Consider the following 19,111-nt stretch of genomic DNA (forward strand, 5'->3'; position numbering starts at 1 on the left):
TCTGATTGCACAACACCCTTCCCATTCAAGGTGTTTACCCCTCCTGTGTCACACACCTCCCCTGTATTCTGTCTTATCTGTCTCCAAATGCAACCTCCACTACCCAACTCACCTCCCAACATGTACCTACATCCCTCCCCCAACATGCCACTCTCTACTTAAAAAAAAGACACCTGTCCCTCAAAAAAATATCGCCCATAACTCTCCATTTCACACCCATGTCCACTGGACAGAATTAATTATTACATGAATTAATCAACAGACTTATGTTGCCCTCACCTGTCTCTCTGGGGTGTGAGGCTCCAAATTCCAAATTCTGTACAACCTGCACAGCTGTTGTTATGCAAGAAATGGAGAGCTACGGTCCTTTCCTACACCTGTCCTGCACATCCTCACCTGCCTTGCAGTATATTTTTCCCCCTGCTTGCCCCATTTCACCACTTTCCTATCACCCCTTTTTTCTTTCCTTGTTTTTATAAATGGCATGGGTTTCAGTGGAGCTAAGTGGCACGACGTGCCACACAAACCCAAGCAAACCTGCTGAAAACTGTGTAAAAGTGCCTTAATCATCGTATGTGTTTCTGACAGTGTTAGGTACATCTGCAAAGTAATAACCCTTGCCATGTCTCAAACCAAGAACCCTGTCAGCTACAGCACAGTTATTAGCCCACGAGGCCACTCAGCTCTGAATTAAAACAGCTGTTTCCACCAACATATCCTGATTGCCACTGGCACACTGCAATTACATATAATGGGGAAATGTGCAGTGTACATGGGTTTGTGATGCAGACACTGCAAACAGTGCATAGTCAGATAAGTAATAATGGGTGGATGGAAGGCCTGGGATAGCATGTATAGCTGTCAACTGTACAGACTATTGCAGAATGTCCACAGTTATGCCCCCTAGGTTTGGCATGTTTTTCACAAAAAAACATATGTGTCTGCTAAACTACTGGCAGGTCATTAAAGACTGATGTTAGAAAATCATGACAGACATTTTAGTGTTACACCTCATAACCATCAGAAAACGCATGTTAATGCAATTCCCATGTTGCAGACTATATGCATGCCCATATATCTTGCAAATATGCATGCTGCAGCAGTGACTCACTAGCTCATTCTGTTAAATGCCTTGCATGTAGTACATTTTGCCACCCACAGTCCTGGGTGCAAATCTAATGCATTGTACTTCAGTTACACTCTTGTCAATACAGCAAATAATGACTTTGTCATGCAATTTTCACCAAAACAGGTTGTTGCTACTGAATTGATTGCTACCCATGTTAGCAAGTCAAAGGCCTGTAGGTTGGGACACACTGCAGAGTTTTGAGTAGCCCACATGTGTCCCGCAAACTACTCTGTGATTGGCACTGTTACATAACAGATGTATCTTAACCACATGCCTCTACTGGACTGTTATGGGTACCCTCACACTGTCTTTGCTTAACGACAGAGCTGACACTGCTCCCTCAGTGACACATACAGCGTGCTGTCCTCCAAAGTGTTCACACTCCCCACTATGAGTCTTAAGCAAAAAGCAGCAGCTGCAGACTGCAACGTATGCAGCTGTATGTTAAGCTACCAGCCACAGACGTACCATACCTCACAACTCCCTAGAACAAGGGATCCACACAACACCCATACAAAAAGGGGTTGGGGCAATGGTCAGGAGACAGGGACATGTGTCACAGTCTGCCCCTACAACCATTCAGAGCAGAAAGACCATCAGCTTTTGCAGCAGCCTGCGTATTCTGATAGGTATGATGTCTGACACTCACATGTCTCTTCCCCTTCACCTCAACCCACAATGTTTAACACTGAACTGCCAGGTAATCACAAAGTCATTTGACAATGGCAACTGTGGACATACCTCACAAATCTCAACAGTGGACAGTATTTTAACCTACCCTTTGCAATACTGTAGTCTCCCCACCTCACTAATGTCCATCTCACAGACTTAGAAAAAGGCCAAGGCCTGCATGAAGACTTTAAATATTACACTGTCATGCCATGTTAACTATTTGGGGACAGTCCAACAGCATCAGTGTGCCACAATGACAGACAGCAATTCAAACCAGTTGTAGTATATTCTCCCTGTAGACATCATACCTCTCCAGTACACAGACATTTGCTGAACAAGTTGGGGACAAATTTCAACAGAATCAGGGACAAGTCCAGGAAAAATAAGGGACAGTCAGGGACACTTTCAAAATATTAGTGTTATTAACTTGAAATATTGACAGAATCAGAGCATATAAATTAATACACATTTTCTGAAGTAAAAGAAGTTTATAACTCTTAATTATTGTCATATAAGAGTAATTTACCATCTATCCTCCAAAAGTGCTACCCAGCTGTTCTGGATGCAATTAGCAGGTCTGAGGCAATCAACAGTTATTGAGCATTACCTGCAAAAGGCAAGCAACTGCCTATGGAAAACAGGTCTGCAACTTGATTTACCAAGGTGGACTGTGATTATGGAAGCATTTTTCTTGAGGATCTGTGCTCAAAAGGATTGCATCACTCTACCAAGTATATTATACAAGTCGCCAAAGTCTCCATACAATGGGATGCAGATGGGAGGATGCAGTTATGGGGAATAGGGATTACAACAGTAGGCCTGTAGTACATCTCTGGGAATGACATGTTGGCTATAGTGTGCTGTCCAACAGCTAGGCATGCCTCCAAAATGTGCCTGCTGTGAATTACATCACAGCTGTGGCCCTCTTTCTCCCTCTTACAACGGTTGGCTCCTGTGCAAAATCTACTTGATTATCAGACCTCTCAACCAGTTGGGGACAAATTTCAAACAGAATGAGGGACAAGTCCAGGAAAAATCAGGGACAGTCAGGGACACTTTTAAAATATTAGTGTTATTAACTTGAAACATTGACAGAATCAGAGCATATAAATTAATACACATTTTCTGAAGTAAAAGAAGTTTATAACTCTTAATTACTGTCATATAAGAGTAATTCACCATCTTTCCTCCAAAAGTCACTAGTTTTAGGAGGGATTAAGTGGGACAGAGTTAAAATTTGAGTCAAAATCAGGGATGCCCCTGAAAATCAAGGACAGTTGAGAGGTATGTTGATTATGTGTTAGACATATTGACAGTAAGGGTGGACACAGTTTTTTTATCACATGATGTACTGTCATACAGCCCCTCTCAGTCTGTAAATGTCACACAGGCATAGTTCAGACATTGTAAAGGTGTCACTGACTGTCCCAGATGAACTCTGGCTAGGTCACAGTTTATCTGACATTCGTATGTCAGTGCTTGAGCGCTATGGCTAACATACCAGGCAACCTCCTACAACAGGACATCAGGTCATAGCCATTATTACTGGGGGGAAACAGGCCAAACCTCAGCAACAGAGTGTACATATTGGTCATCCAGAGTAAGAGTATGAACATCGTAACAGATATTACTGTAGCATAACTGTTGTCTGAGGGTTCTGGTGTGTGATAGACAGATTTTCTATATTCTGAGAACAGACATCAATTATTGTCCAACTGCTTGCCAGAAATCCACAGGTTTTTGTCAGAAAGACCACATATATCAGGCACACTTACACTTTCAGCAAATGTCTGTGTACTGGAGAGGTATGACTTCTACAGGGAGAATATACTGTAACTGGTTTGAAATGCTGTCTGTCATTGTGGCACACTGTTGCTGTTGGACTGTCCCCAAATAGTTATAACACACACCTATGTGTCTGACACTGGCCGCAGGGCATAGCATTGGCACTTTGCCTACAGGGGACACACCACAGTAGATGACATTGATGGGTGTGGAGACATACAACACACTCTGTCATGGCACACAGGGACATAATCTGTATTGCTACTATGTTGTTGATAGTGACATACATGGTATGTTGATAGACTGCAGGGTATGGCGAGGGAGGTAGCAGTGGATAGTGTAGGCCAATTTGGATGTGCAGGGTCTGTACATAGGGGATATCAATGTATCTGGTCCTGTGATGTGTTCCCTCCTTGTTGTCTTTTCGAAAGGATGTATTGAAGGAGGCACCTGCCATTTTCAGAGGCTGAAAATAATGTCATCCTGGATGGCCTCAGACTGCATCATAACATTCTGCTGTCCAGGAATCACCAGCATCATGACCAATGTGCAGCACTGCAGGCTGACTTTGTTGCAGCAGTCAGCCAAGTAGGCCTATATGACAGAATCTATGAGCAGGTCCAACACCAGGCAACAGACATGGTCAATACTGCATGGAAAGGGCTGCCACTGTGGCCATGGACTGTGCTGCCACCAGTGGAGGGCCTGCAGCAAAACAACCACTCTCAGCCACAAAAGAATTCCTGGCAAACCTAGGAACAGCCACCAGCTCCCAAGCATCCATCACTCTGTACATCGTGGAGGTGGGTCCCACAGCATCCACAGCAGAGGATCATCCGGGTAAGCTTCTTGTGTTCATCACTGTAATACTGTACCAGTCAATGTGGCAGCCTCTGCATACCAGTGCAGTACACACCTGTCAGGTTTATCTGCATTGGGGGGTGGTTTGGTTTTAATACACAGTTGTGCACACATACTCAGAATGTCAGCAATGTATGCAGTATTACATTAGCTACTGTACATGTTGATATACACACATATTATCCTGTAAAAATGACACATTTGGTATTGCTGACAATACCTCTCCCTCACATTTCTATAGGTATGTCAGGTGTGGCTGGAGTCCAAGGTTCTGTACATGGTAAGTGTGGTACTGTTGTTCTATGGATCATATATACCCTAAGAATGTTAATGGCTGGCCTTTTGCCTTAGACACAACTGTTATGCTTAGCCAGAGTACAATACTTGTATGTTCAGTTTTGGAGGGATTAACTGACATGCATTGAATGGGTAATAACAGTTGTGTATTTGCAGGAGCAGTAACACATTTGCCCTTATTTTTGAGAAGGTCTGTGCAGTCTGTGATACAGGAGGCAATCACAAACAGATGCCTGTTCACACACAATATGGAGATGGGACATACCTGAGGCAGTGATACTAAAACTGGCATAGTATGCTCAAGACGGGTGCACTGTGTTTTAGGTGTAGGTCTATCACATACTCTGACATATTGCTTATTGCACAGGTGTTTAGTACTTAAACATTAACCAGACATAGCTGCAGTGCATATTATAAAGAACCTGTACTGTCTGTGTATGTTGTGGACTACTTTGTGCTGTACATGGGATCAGAAATAAGATGTGGTATGTGTAATACAGTTGTGGCTCCTCACCTGTAGGTGTATGTGTGTGCATTACCATACATACATAATAGTGCAGGTAGTAATGTACTTATTTTGTCTTCCTCCTCACAGGTGAACATGGGGGTTGGAGTCTGTCCCCCTCACAACCTGATGTCAGTGTCTCATCAGAACCTGATGATGATGGTGGTCATAGTGAGGCACAGGTGGGGTTGTTGGGGGCTGAGTCTGTCCCATGGATTAACATCCCACTTCCTCCCCTAGTGCCTCTGCACACAGACAGCATGCCCACACATACCCAGTCCCCTGAGCCCACAGATATCAGACGGTCAGAGTGTGACAACATTGAACAGCATAGTGCTGCAACTATGGCATCGGTGAGTGTAGACACTAGCAATAGCCAGAGAACTGTCAAGGTCCCACACAGGCAGATTATCAGGGGTGCTTGAAGGAGGACTGCTGCCCATCCACCACCTGTCACAGGTGTCACATTATCGGTCACTTGACACATGTTTCGGTCCAACATGAAGGCACAGGCACATTCTGAACACAACACCAGATGGATGCTCAGGATCATAGATGCATCACTGTCTGACATCCATGACTCCAGCCACCACACTGGTGATGCCATGCATCTTTTCACTGATGTAGTAGACAGAAGGGAGTAACACATTGTCAGTCCTTGACCGCACATTGTCTGTGCTAGAACATGTGGTGGGAGTAGGGCATCAGACACATGGCCGTAGGTCAGCAACAACATCTGCTGAGAGTCCACATGGCCACGCAGACTCACACTCCCGTAGTGGCAGTACCTCCAACACTATAGAACGGAGGATTCTGTCTATACCATGACATGGCAGACCATGGGCACGTGGTTCTGGGTGAGCCTGTGAGGTACACGGGCCCAGCAGACACCAGTCACCATCAATGACCAGTACTGCATCTGAATCTGGGCATGATGGTGCCAGTGCCACTTCTGGCAGAGGCAGTTCACGTTTTCATGGCCGGAGACAGTGAACTATCCACTCTGCCATATATGGTCCACAGCTGTCCAACATACCCATGTCTAGGGCTAGCACATGGCTTTACTGTGTATGTGCACACACTCAAACATCACTATCACATGCAGCTCACCAACAGACACACATGGCACCTCTCCATGGTCCAGCTGACCACCACCCCTTCCTGACTCACACACATGATGTCAATTGTTTGGCACAGCCTAGGTCTCTGACACCACCACACCACACCCTGTGCATTTGATGATACCTGTGTCACATCTTTGCCATCCATACCATCAATGTATGGACATGCAAATACGTATCTAATGCACAGGGTGACTACATTACATTACATGACATTTTGTAGTGTGGTAGTTTTATACCATGGCCGGTGCTGTATGCTAGCATGTGTCATGACTAGACATCAAAAGTGTTTGTACTGTTGTTGCATGATGTTAGATTGGCAGTAGTGTTGCAGATTGACAGGTGTTTCTCAGAACTTTGTATGTTTCTGTTCCAGGGGTGTGAGTGGCTACACTGTGATGACTTGCCGGCAATACAGTGGCTGAGGATGGCATGGTAGCAAAGCATAAATATGACATCAGCAAGGTACGGCTATATATGTGCATAGTTACCTAGGTGTGTATGTGTAGAACAGTGTGTCAGGGACAATGGGGGTGGACAGCATAATCCTGCATGCATGCCCCATGACAAGGCATACTACCTGTGTGTTCTGTACCTACAAATATAGGTGGTGGCAGATAGCATTTATGCCTAGGTAGATGTGGGCCATTTAGGGCTAGCAGCTACTCACCGGGCCTGAAAATGTATAACCATTGCACACTGCTGCAAGGGGATATGTTTGCACACACACACACAGAATTGCCCTTGTTGAGATGAGAACTGCTACCTATATAGTAGTAGTATATGCTATAGCTATAGTACTAAGTACTTATCACATGCACCACAGAACTTATCAGTTATGCGATTCACAGCCAGTGCTGTTAAGGTGGATGACATCAGCAGGCCTTGTAAAGGAGGCCAATGGGGGGTTGACAGGTAGGCACAGCCTTAAAAATGTATACCAATTGTACACAGATAGGCAAGACAAGCACACTGCTGCAAGGGGATATATTTATATACACACACTCACAGAGTTGCCCTTATTGGGATTAACATACCTACCTATCTAGTAGCATACATTTTAGCAATTAGTACTTATCACATGTGCCATGGAGGTTATCTGTTATAATATTGACAGCTAGTGCTGTTAAGGTGGATGACATCAGCAGCTGCTGACAGGGAGGCCAATGTTGTGGAGTACACTAGTCACAGGGCCATAAAATGATTGCCTATTGCACAGACATAGGCTTGATGGGCATGTCTGTACTGCTGTATGGGAAATATCTACATATGCACACAAACACAAGGTGGCTGATATTAGATTAAACCGCCTATATAACTACAGCTCACAGTACTAGTTGCACGTGCCACCAGTTACATTTGGTGTACATATGGCTGCAGCCACAGTACTTGTTGGCTACACAAAGTGGCCTTGTGTTACACATCCTGTGTGGCCTGCAGAATGAACCTGCTTTATGCTGTTATTGTATCTAGTGTCATAGCAGTGGGATACCTCTTAATACCCCTGCTATGTGTGTACAGGTACTAGTATCACCATTTCTGGCCATTTGCAGTTTTCTAGGTGGAGAATTGGCTAGTGACAACATGGCCTGTCCAAGTACTGTATTGCAGCCATTGCACATTACACCACCTGCTCACCATTGTCTGTCTACAGTGTGAGATTCCACAGGAACAGGGTTGAGTGGACTATGTCATTATTCAGCTGTGGTCTTTTACCATCAGACAACAGTTGTGTGTGTAGGTGCAGTTAACTCCACCTTTCTGCATGTAGGGGTGGACATTTGTGCATCCCCACACACATATACACATGTATATATCTATCTTTATATATATATATATATATATATATATATATATATATATATATATATATATATATATATATATATTATGTAACTGTGTTATACAGATATATGCGGAGGGTGTACATCACTGTACAACTTTATGTAGCTATATTAAATATATATATATATATATATATATATATATATATATATATATATATATATATATATATTTGTTACCTATTATTGTTATCTCTATCTATATAGATATATATGACACCTACTAATAGATAAGGGTAATCATGTTTGAGGGGGATAGGGAGAGACAGATACGTATACATAGCTGTCTGTATGCACAGATATTTTCACATCTCAGTTCTTTAGGAAGATGAGGCATCAGATATGGGCTGAAATTAGTAGGAGAATGCTGAGTGTGAGTATCAGTACTTACAAGGTCACTCCAGGCCAGACCTACCTCTACTACAGTCTGGGATTTTGTGCGCTACAGCCAATTGGCTGCTGCACCTGATTCATCAGTCTAGCACCTCCCTGTTATGATGTCCATGTGGTTCCCCCGGCTGTGTGCTGAACATAATATATAACTCATATATAGCGACTGTACAGATTGTAATAGACTGTACAGAGCTTTGCTTCATATGTATGGTATGTTTTAGATATCATTGTGATTTTCTGGTACATCAGTAGCAAATCATTATAGATTGATATTAGGACCTGATGACAGATATTTGAGTTACTGACTCCATACACATCAGGGAACCCATGCTCCTGCGCAACCTCTTATTCTCTGCACTTTCTACATTTGTCTGGCCACTAGTTAATCCTTCTCCTTATATTTGGGTTTTTGTCCCAGTCCTGCTCATGGCTTTTTCCATATTTCATGCTCGATGTGGTTGTAGGTATGCTGTGACTGCGGTACATGATGTAACACCACCCACAGGGTTACAGTCTTCCCACCTACACACATGGCAAAGTGCAAATTGTGTGGTGTGGTTGGCATCATTTTTACTATGTATGTGAGTTGGAGTAAGGTGTCAGTCCCTAGGACCCTAGGTTGTCAGTGCATATGCTATGCATTGCCTCTTTGCCAAGGCCAGGGCATAATGGGCATGCCTATGTCTGCCTACAGGGACAGCCTCAGGGACTTCCTCCTCCAAGTTACCCTGTGGGTGAGGCTGTGGGGACCTTGACACTGATGGGGGGGGTCTGTGTGTCCCTTCCCTGTGATGATCCTGCCACAGCTGTTTCTGCAGGATCATATTGTGTAGCATGGCACATACTGTGAGCATCTGTGCACATGTGGCTGGAGAGTACTGCAGGGGTCCACCAGATATATTGAGGCACCAGAACCATGACTTGAGCAGTCCAAACACACACTCTATGATGTTCCTAGTTTGTGAGTGCACCTCATTATGCCATTCTTCAGTAGGTGTGTGCACATTTCTGATGGGTGTCATCATCCATGGTTCCAGTACATAGCCAGCATCTCCCACTCGATGGCCGTAAGGGATGTCCCCCCTGGCAAGCATCTGGAACAGCTGTGATGTGTGCCAGATATGGAAGTCATAATAACTGCTACAGCTGCCAGCATACACATTCATGATGATGCCCTAGGCATTACACATGACCTGGCAGTTGGAGTGATACCCCTTGCAGTTGACATAGACTCTACCCTCTCCACCAGGCGGTGCATTATTGTGCATATGAGTACAGTCTATAGCACCCAGTACCTCTGGGTAGTGTGCTACATGGTAGAAGAGAAGCATATTGTCGGCCCTCTCCTCAGGTGTGCAGAGTAAATAAATGTGCTCATGGGCATATGTTTGCATGGCAGCCAGTGGAGTACCCTGGATGCCCGTGTGACCCCCATCATATCCACAGTTGGTCTTTGAAAAGTACCTGTAGCTAGTATTCTAAGGAAACACATACCTTTGTTTCCACTGGGAAGGGTTCCCCTCTGTTGGTTCTTGGTCTGAGTTGGGGGTGTCAGAGCTCGGTGAGTTCTTGAAGTATGTCCCTGTCCACCCTGTAGCACTCTACAATCTCCAGCTCATGTAGCTACTGGAAAGTTACCCAGGGCCTGAACACTCTTTTCCTTCTCAGTCTATGCCAGCATCAGCACTGACCTCAGTGTCTAAAACATACAGATGTAGTCAGAGCAGCAGTAGCCCCTAGCATTCTGTCAGTTAAAATTCCCAAGTCTGTACTCCAGTGGTGCAGAGTGTGGGGGAAAACATCAGATTGTAGGGTGCATGCAGACTTCATAGTACTCTGCTGTAGATGCAGCCTGTGTTATTGGCTAACTACAATCCACTCTGCTACAGGCCCCATGAGGAGCTCAGTGTCTCTCCAGTTGGATGGTATAAATTGATGTAAGGTCTACTGTGATTTGTTCATCTCTGATGAAGACTTGGATTCTATGTCGAAAACGTATTCTTTTGTGTTGCAGCGTTAAGGAAATAAAGTGCTTGTGTTCATCTAAGAAGTCTGGTTTTTGACCTTCATTTGGGCACTCTTGCAAGTCCTGTTTTTTGGTTACAGTGTGAGATTCCACAGGAACAGGGTTCTGTGGTTGAGTGGACTATGTCATTATTCAGCTGTGGTCTTTTACCATCAGACAACAGTTGTGTGTGTAGGTGCAGTTAACTCCACCTTTCTGCATGTAGGGGTGGACATTCGTGCATCCCCACACACATATACACATGTATATATCTATCTTTATATATATATATATATATATATATATATATATATATATATATATATATATATATTATGTAACTGTGTTATACAGATATATGTGGAGGGTGTACATCACTGTACAACTTTATGTAGCTATATTAAATATATATATATATATATATATATATATATATATATATATATATATATATATATATTTGTTACCTATTATTGTTATCTCTATATATAGATATATATGACACCTACTAAAAGATAAGGGTAATCATGTTTGAGGGGGATAGGGAGAGACAGATACGTATACATAGCTGTCTGTATGCACAGATATTTTCACATCTCAGTTCTTTAGGAAGATGAGGCATCAGATATGGGCTGAAATTAGTAGGAGAATGCTGAGTGTGAGTATCAGTACTTACAAGGTCACTCCAGGCCAGACCTACCTCTACTACAGTCTGGGATTTTGTGCGCTACAGCCAATTGGCTGCTGCACCTGATTCATCAGTCTAGCACCTCCCTGTTATGATGTCCATGTGGTTCCCCCGGCTGTGTGCTGAACATAATATATAACTCATATATAGCGACTGTACAGATTGTAATAGACTGTACAGAGCTTTGCTTCATATGTATGGTATGTTTTAGATATCATTGTGACTTTCTGGTACATCAGTAGCAAATCATTATAGATTGATATTAGGACCTGATGACAGATATTTGAGTTACTGACTCCATACACATCAGGGAACCCATGCTCCTGCGCAACCTGTTATTCTCTGCACTTTCTACATTTGTCTGGCCACTAGTTAATCCTTCTCCTTATATTTGGGTTTTTGTCCCAGTCCTGCTCATGGCTTTTTCCATATTTCATGCTCTATGTGGTTGTAGGTATGCTGTGACTGCGGTACATGATGTAACACCACCCACAGGGTTACAGTCTTCCCACCTACACACATGGCAAAGTGCAAATTGTGTGGTGTGGTTGGCATCATTTTTACTATGTATGTGAGTTGGAGTAAGGTGTCAGTCCCTAGGACCCTAGGTTGTCAGTGCATGTGCTATGCATTGCCTCTTTGCCAAGGCCAGGGCATAATGGGCATGCCTATGTCTGCCTACAGGGACAGCCTCAGGGACTTCCTCCTCCAAGTTACCCTGTGGGTGAGGCTGTGGGGACCTTGACACTGATGGGGGGGTCTGTGTGTCCCTTCCCTGTGATGATCCTGCCACAGCTGTTTCTGCAGGATCATATTGTGTAGCATGGCACATACTGTGAGCATCTGTGCACATGTGGCTGGAGAGTACTGCAGGGGTCCACCAGATATATTGAGGCACCAGAACCATGACTTGAGCAGTCCAAACACACACTCTATGATGTTCCTAGTTTGTGAGTGCACCTCATTATGCCATTCTTCAGTAGGTGTGTGCACATTTCTGATGGGTGTCATCATCCATGGTTCCAGTACATAGCCAGCATCTCCCACTCGATGGCCGTAAGGGATGTCCCCCCTGGCAAGCATCTGGAACAGCTGTGATGTGTGCCAGATATGGAAGTCATAATAACTGCTACAGCTGCCAGCATACACATTCATGAGGATGCCCTAGGCATTACACATGACCTGGCAGTTGGAGTGATACCCCTTGCAGTTGACATAGACTCTACCCTCTCCACCAGGCGGTGCATTATTGTGCACATGAGAAAAGTCTATAGCACCCAGTACCTCTGGGTAGTGTGCTACATGGTAGAAGAGAAGCATATTGTCGGCCCTCTCCTCAGGTGTGCAGAGTAAATAAATGTGCTCACGGGCATATGTTTGCATGGCAGCCAGGAACTGGTGGAGTACCCTGGTCGCCTGTGTGACCCCCATCATATCCACAGTTGGTCTTTGAAAAGTACCTGTAGCTAGCATTCTAAGGAAACACATACCTTTGTTTCCACTGGGAAGGGTTCCCCTCTGTTGGTTCTTGGTCTGAGTTGGGGGTGTCAGAGCTCGGTGAGTTCTTGAAGTATGTCCCTGTCCACCCTGTAGCACTCTACAATCTCCAGCTCATGTAGCTACTGGAAAGTTACCCAGGGCCTGAACACTCTTTTCCTTCTCAGTCTATGCCAGCATCAGCACTGACCTCAGTGTCTAAAACATACAGATGTAGTCAGAGCAGCAGTAGCCCCTAGCATTCTGTCAGTTAAAATTCCCAAGTCTGTACTCCAGTGGTGCAGAGTGTGGGGGAAAACATCAGATTGTAGGGTGCATGCAGACTTCATAGTACTCTGCTGTAGATGCAGCCTGCGTTATTGGCTAACTATGATGCACTCCACATGTCAGATACATCAGTGAGTGGTTTGAATGGGCCAGTCTAAGTGGAATAGGGTTTACCAGTATTTTCTACATGATTGACTTTCCCAGGCAATTTCCTTTTCTTTTTTAAACTGCCTTTCCTGCTAAGCCCTGCGGCATGGCATATAAACCCATGCCAAAGGTGTAAACAATGCTCAGCAGTCTGGACACCCCCCCCCCCACATGCATGAGCATGCTTGGCATATCGCTAACCAGCTAAAACACATGTCCCGTAGCTAAACAAAGCTTAGCAACACAAAACACACATCCATGCTTAGCTGAAAGGTGCACCACACAAATGGGCACCACTGAGCTCCAGTCAGCTTATACATATAGTGACATACCCCCTTTTGATGTCAGCTAGATCTTCTGTGGACACCTACACGGTTCTGGTGCTACACAGATTTTATCTGCGGACACAGTAGCCCATTTTTGCTGTTCAGTAACCCCATCTCATTTGCATACAGATCCAGGCACACAACCTGATTCTTCACTATTCCAGGGCCTGCCTCCTTAGCAACCACTGAAATCTACCATTGTACATACTCCATGTAGGGCCCTATAATGCATTATCCTCACATATTTTTTATTTTTACTTTTTATGCTTTCTAATATATATATTTTTTTGCATAATGGCACATTTACGCACTGCTGCATGCAGTACAAATGTAATATGAGAATTAAAAACATATTTATTACATTATTTTGCATGATTTTTGGACACACAGGGTATAGTTTTGCACATAACTATGCCTATTATGCAATTCCTGGCCTTCTAAATGAGCTTTTATAGCCCCTGTTTGATTTTTATTTTTTTTGTACACGGATATTTTATGTGTACACTTTGGACACCAACACAGGGTCTGCAGGAGTGCCTATCTGCTTGCTGGGTTACTCCGGCACCCTCATTTGCATGCAATTCACCTGCTTATGAGGTGATTTGCATGCCACAAACACTTCCGTGTCTGCACGCTCGTGCACGCCCCTCTGCTCTGTTTACTGGATCACATAGTAGCTTACTTCTGTGTAAGCTCTGTGCCACTATTGCTACATGGAAAATCACTCCGTGTAGGCTTTATTGAATTCCCCCTAACAACGTTTCCCATAGTTTTTCTATAACTGCACTCATTTAGTTTTTGCAAAACTATATTTGCTGGATTCATTCTAGCACTTTTACCATCAGAATTTCCACACCTCATTAGACATTCGTCTTTTAGGTTTTATGATTTTAAATATTTAGTGCATTTTGATAGTTTTCATGTTCTACACAATTAAACTAGTACTCACAACCTCTTAATAAAGTTTACATAACATTGTACTATATTTAGTTAGACACGGTGTATGGAAATTCCTACTGTCAGAATGCGTCAGTATGCAATTTTAATGCCACTTCTTAGTGTTACTATCACCTGCAGTGATGCATAAAACTTGCATATACTCATTTTAAAATTGAGTTTGTAGCCGAAGTGTAAGTATGACTGTGTCAGAAAAAGTCATACTAGGGGTGAAATACCAAAAGTGTGGCAAAGTGGTAAATTAGTATTAGTATGGTTAGGCAGCAAGGCATTTAGAATATTTACGATTAATCTTTTAGAGGAACAGGAGATTTTATGCTAGAATACATATTATAAATAGATATATTATATGAATAATCTGATATACATCTGTTAGCACCTCTCTTTATTTATTCATCTGTCTATCCATCTAAGGATCTACTTTGTAATTTCAAATTACCATATGATTGAATTTCACATCACTGAGACCAGCAATTCGAAATTACAAAACACTGAAACTACAAATAACTGACAACTAAAATATCAAAAAGAGAAACTCAGACCCACCATAACCCCAAGAACCAACAAAACTTTATTTTGTACATTTTTGCAGGGGGGCCCAATGTGGGGGGCTGAATCCCCCACTTCCCCTGCTAATTCATAGGTTCATATGTAGGTACTAGGCTATCGTCCCAAGGGCCTACGCAAGCCTAGCCAACAAAGTTCCCTGGCTTATGCCACCCAAGAAAGTTATTTTCCTGTGCCACTGTCGAGCAGAGACACAGAAGTGATCCCCGGGGTGTATTTCCTATTTTCCATCCACTCATCAAAATTTTTCTTGAAGAGTGCTAATGAAGAACTTTGCTTGACATCAACTCCAATATCACACTACACCAAAGAAAATTGTAAATATACACAACTTCTAACATACTATTGTTGAATGAAGTGTTCTTAAAACTCCTATAATGTGAACGTAACATCTGACGTTTATGTAAGAACATACTGCAGTCATTTAAAGTGGCAATAACCTATTAAAACATATTCACTTATTATTTAACTACATTTTTGACAACATGGAGTTTGATTTTGTAAACTTTCGGCATTCTGTCTTGTCTGTGTTTTCATCTCAATATTATGAAGTTTGATCTAGTGGGATTTCATTATTTCAAAGTAGATCCCTATCTATGTATATGTGTGCTGTGTGTATGTGTGTATACAGATATGTAAGATAATCTACCTTACAGTACACTGACCAACAACAAACATGGCAAAAAAAAATTATTTAACTCATAAGATCAATAATATAATGTACATGCGCCAAGATATAATGCTGGAGCAGGTTAAGTTAAAATCAGTATTTTTTTGCTGGCAGTCTAGCCTCTCTGCATCCCACCTACAGCCCATTATTTAACATCTATCTATCTATTTGTATATATATATATATATATATATATATATATATATATATATATATATAAATATATATATGTGTGTGTATATGTCTATATCTATCTTTATATATATATATATATATATATATATATATATATATATATATATATATATATATATATATAAAACACTTAAAAGACCATTCAAAAAAAAAACACTGAAAAACAGAAAAGTTATGTACACCATCTCCAAGATTGACTATAATGGGGGAAAGGGCACATTCCCAGACCATGTAGATAGATAGATAGACAGATAGATAGATAGACAGATAGATAGATAGATAGATAGACAGACAGACGGACAGACAGACAGACAGACAGACAGACAGACAGACAGATAGATAGATAGATAGATAGATAGATAGATAGATAGATAGATAGATAGATAGATAGATAGATATATTAGACTCTGAGACTGCACAGTAGTGGGGAAAGGGCATAATCACATCCCTGAAATATCACTGCTCTTGCACAAATACAGGGTTCAGTGTTTGCCAATCCTTTGGGGTTAGCAAAACAGCTATTGACCATAAACCAAATTATCTACTTTCCTGATTATACATATATATATGTGTGTGTGTGTGTGTGTGTATATATATATATATATATATATATATATATATATATATATATATATATATATATATATATATATACACATTTTCTGTATAAGTAATAAAAAACATTGCCAGTAATACCTGTCAGAATGAGCATCATAGCTAAACATTGAACTTCCCAAAGAAGTTGTGTGGCCTATTACCACAGGAATTTATGTGTATGTAGGGAATGTGCATGTGTGTGTGTGTGGGGGGGGGTGTTTATGTGTGCATCTAAGTGAGTGCGTCTGAGCTAATAAGTTTTTCTTCTCACCTGGACCTGCTGCATTACTGAAACTACTTTAAGAAAAAAAGCTGCATGTTGCCAAAATCAGCATCTTTGCCTGACACATGACTGTACCTAGCTTATATATAACTGATATATATTTAATCTTTCTGTTACTTGTAACATTGTTCCCACACAATAAAAAAAAATGTTACAATGCCTCCAACTCAAATTAATATCTATTATGAATGCCCATCTTCACTTTAGACACATAGCTGCAATAGAACTCGTTGTTAGACTTGCTTGCAACCAATTTATAGCTGACATGATCAAATGTGGCATCTTATCTAATAGTGTAATTGGCACCAGGAAAATATAGAATTTTTTGAAGAATTTAATGTATTGAATTTTTATATGCACACATGGTAAAATCCAACTGACAAGTGTGATCATCAGTGATATATGAAATATGTTTTCAATTTAGTATTAATTCCTATTCTGTACTGTGATATTGTTAACAGATTGCTTCCACAGAAATTTCCATCTCACACCAAAAGCATAGCTGGCTTTAGTAGCACCTGGAGCTAGTCTCCATTGTGCCACCCAGCATCTGAAGCTATTTGTTTGAAGAGCAAAAATAAAGTCTTTTTTATTGGCACACCATTCAAGGGACGAGCTATATACCCACTCCCTCCTGCCCCAGGTTTTTAAAGGAAGAGAAAAAAATGTCTGCTATCAGGTACCTGCGGATCCTGAAATGCAGGTGGCAGTCAGGTTCTGTTACTACACCACACACGACTCTCCTTCTTCAGAGTTCAGTAAAAAATGAAATCTTTTTTCTCTTAAATTTTAGAAAACTGCTATAGCAAACATTTGGTACAGTTTTTACCTTACATGGAGCTTTACAGCTCTCTTTTACAGAGAAACAATGTATTTCTTTATCTTACTTTCAAACTGTATAAAACTGCAACTACAGTTTAGACCACACACAGAGTGCTACAGTGATCTGGCTTTATTAAAGAAAAAATAAAGATATGTTTTTTAATTTTAAAATATCTGTAGCATGCAGCTGCTGTATAGTTCATACCCCTTGAAGAGTGCTACAGTACTCAGGTTTCACTTAGAATTTTTTTTTCTTTTACTTTTAAACTGTTGCAAACTGCTTCATACAAATGTAGCAAGCAGGTATTTCTATAGTTTAGACAAGATAGTGCTACAGTACTCTGGTTTAATCATAAATACAGTACCAGTTTTAAAAGCCTGTATGCACTAAAGGATGATCGAGATGATGGATCTGATTGCTAATCTCATTCCCTAAAAGTTTGGGCCTGGGGCAGTTGCCCCTTAACCCCACCCTATGAATTTATTTATTTGTATATTTATTTGTCTTTGTTGACTCGGAATAGTATGACTGGGTAAAACCCATTTTCAGTGGAGGTCCGGGGAGTAAAGCTCCACATTTATGTTACGTATGATGTACATTTATAACTGCAGGGTAAAAACATCTATACATGAGCTTATTTACATGATGTTTAAATATTTTTAAATACTTTTTTTACATGAGCATAGCATTTTAACACAAAAAACAAGAGAGGAATGGACATAAATTGACTAATTATTGAATAGAGAAATAACATACAATAACAATTAATGTATTTATAGCATGATGGCTATAAAGAAAATATCAGACTGGTGGTGTTTTAGGGTTTAATAAAAGTTTACAGAGAGACAAGTACAACGTAGACTAAAAATGATGAGAGATATGAAAGGAGAAGTTATGGAAATTAGCAGGAAGTTAAGTGGACAGAAAAGGAATAGTAGTTATTGGTGGGGTGTCAGAAAGGAGGAAAGGTAAGTGTTTAGGAAATAAGTGTAGCATCAGGAGGAGCAATAAGGTACAAAAAAAACTGGAATGCAAAGTGGCTGTAAGAGTTGGAGAAAAGAAATCTGAGTAAAGCTAGCCAGGTGAGCAGGAAGAACAGAGCCATCTTTGGCATAGGTGCAGTTTAAGCAAAGTATTGAAACTGTTTAAGTTTTCTATCTGTTTTAACTGCATGGGAGAATAGAGAGTCTCCAGCATTCTTCAATGTCTTCTTATTGATACATGATAAAAGTTTACTTATAGAATGAAGGTCTCTATAGAGGATGAATAATAGAGTAGAATATTTTGTAAAGCTGGGCATTTGTCTGGGGAGTATAATAGGCTGTGGGAGGTGGTTAGTTGTGAGTATGTCAACTGGTTTGGGAGTTCAAGCCACTTCAATTGTTTTAATGCAGGGCACTGGTATGTTTTATATGGTTGGTTGGTTTCAAATTTAGTTATTTTGTAGAAGCAGAAAGCTAGCTTAGTTTTATACTGTGTTGA

The sequence above is a fragment of the Protopterus annectens genome, chromosome 11.part0, assembly GCF_019279795.1.
Source record: "Protopterus annectens isolate FY-2018-M chromosome 11.part0, PAN1.0, whole genome shotgun sequence".
NCBI classification, from domain to species: domain Eukaryota; kingdom Metazoa; phylum Chordata; order Ceratodontiformes; family Protopteridae; genus Protopterus; species Protopterus annectens.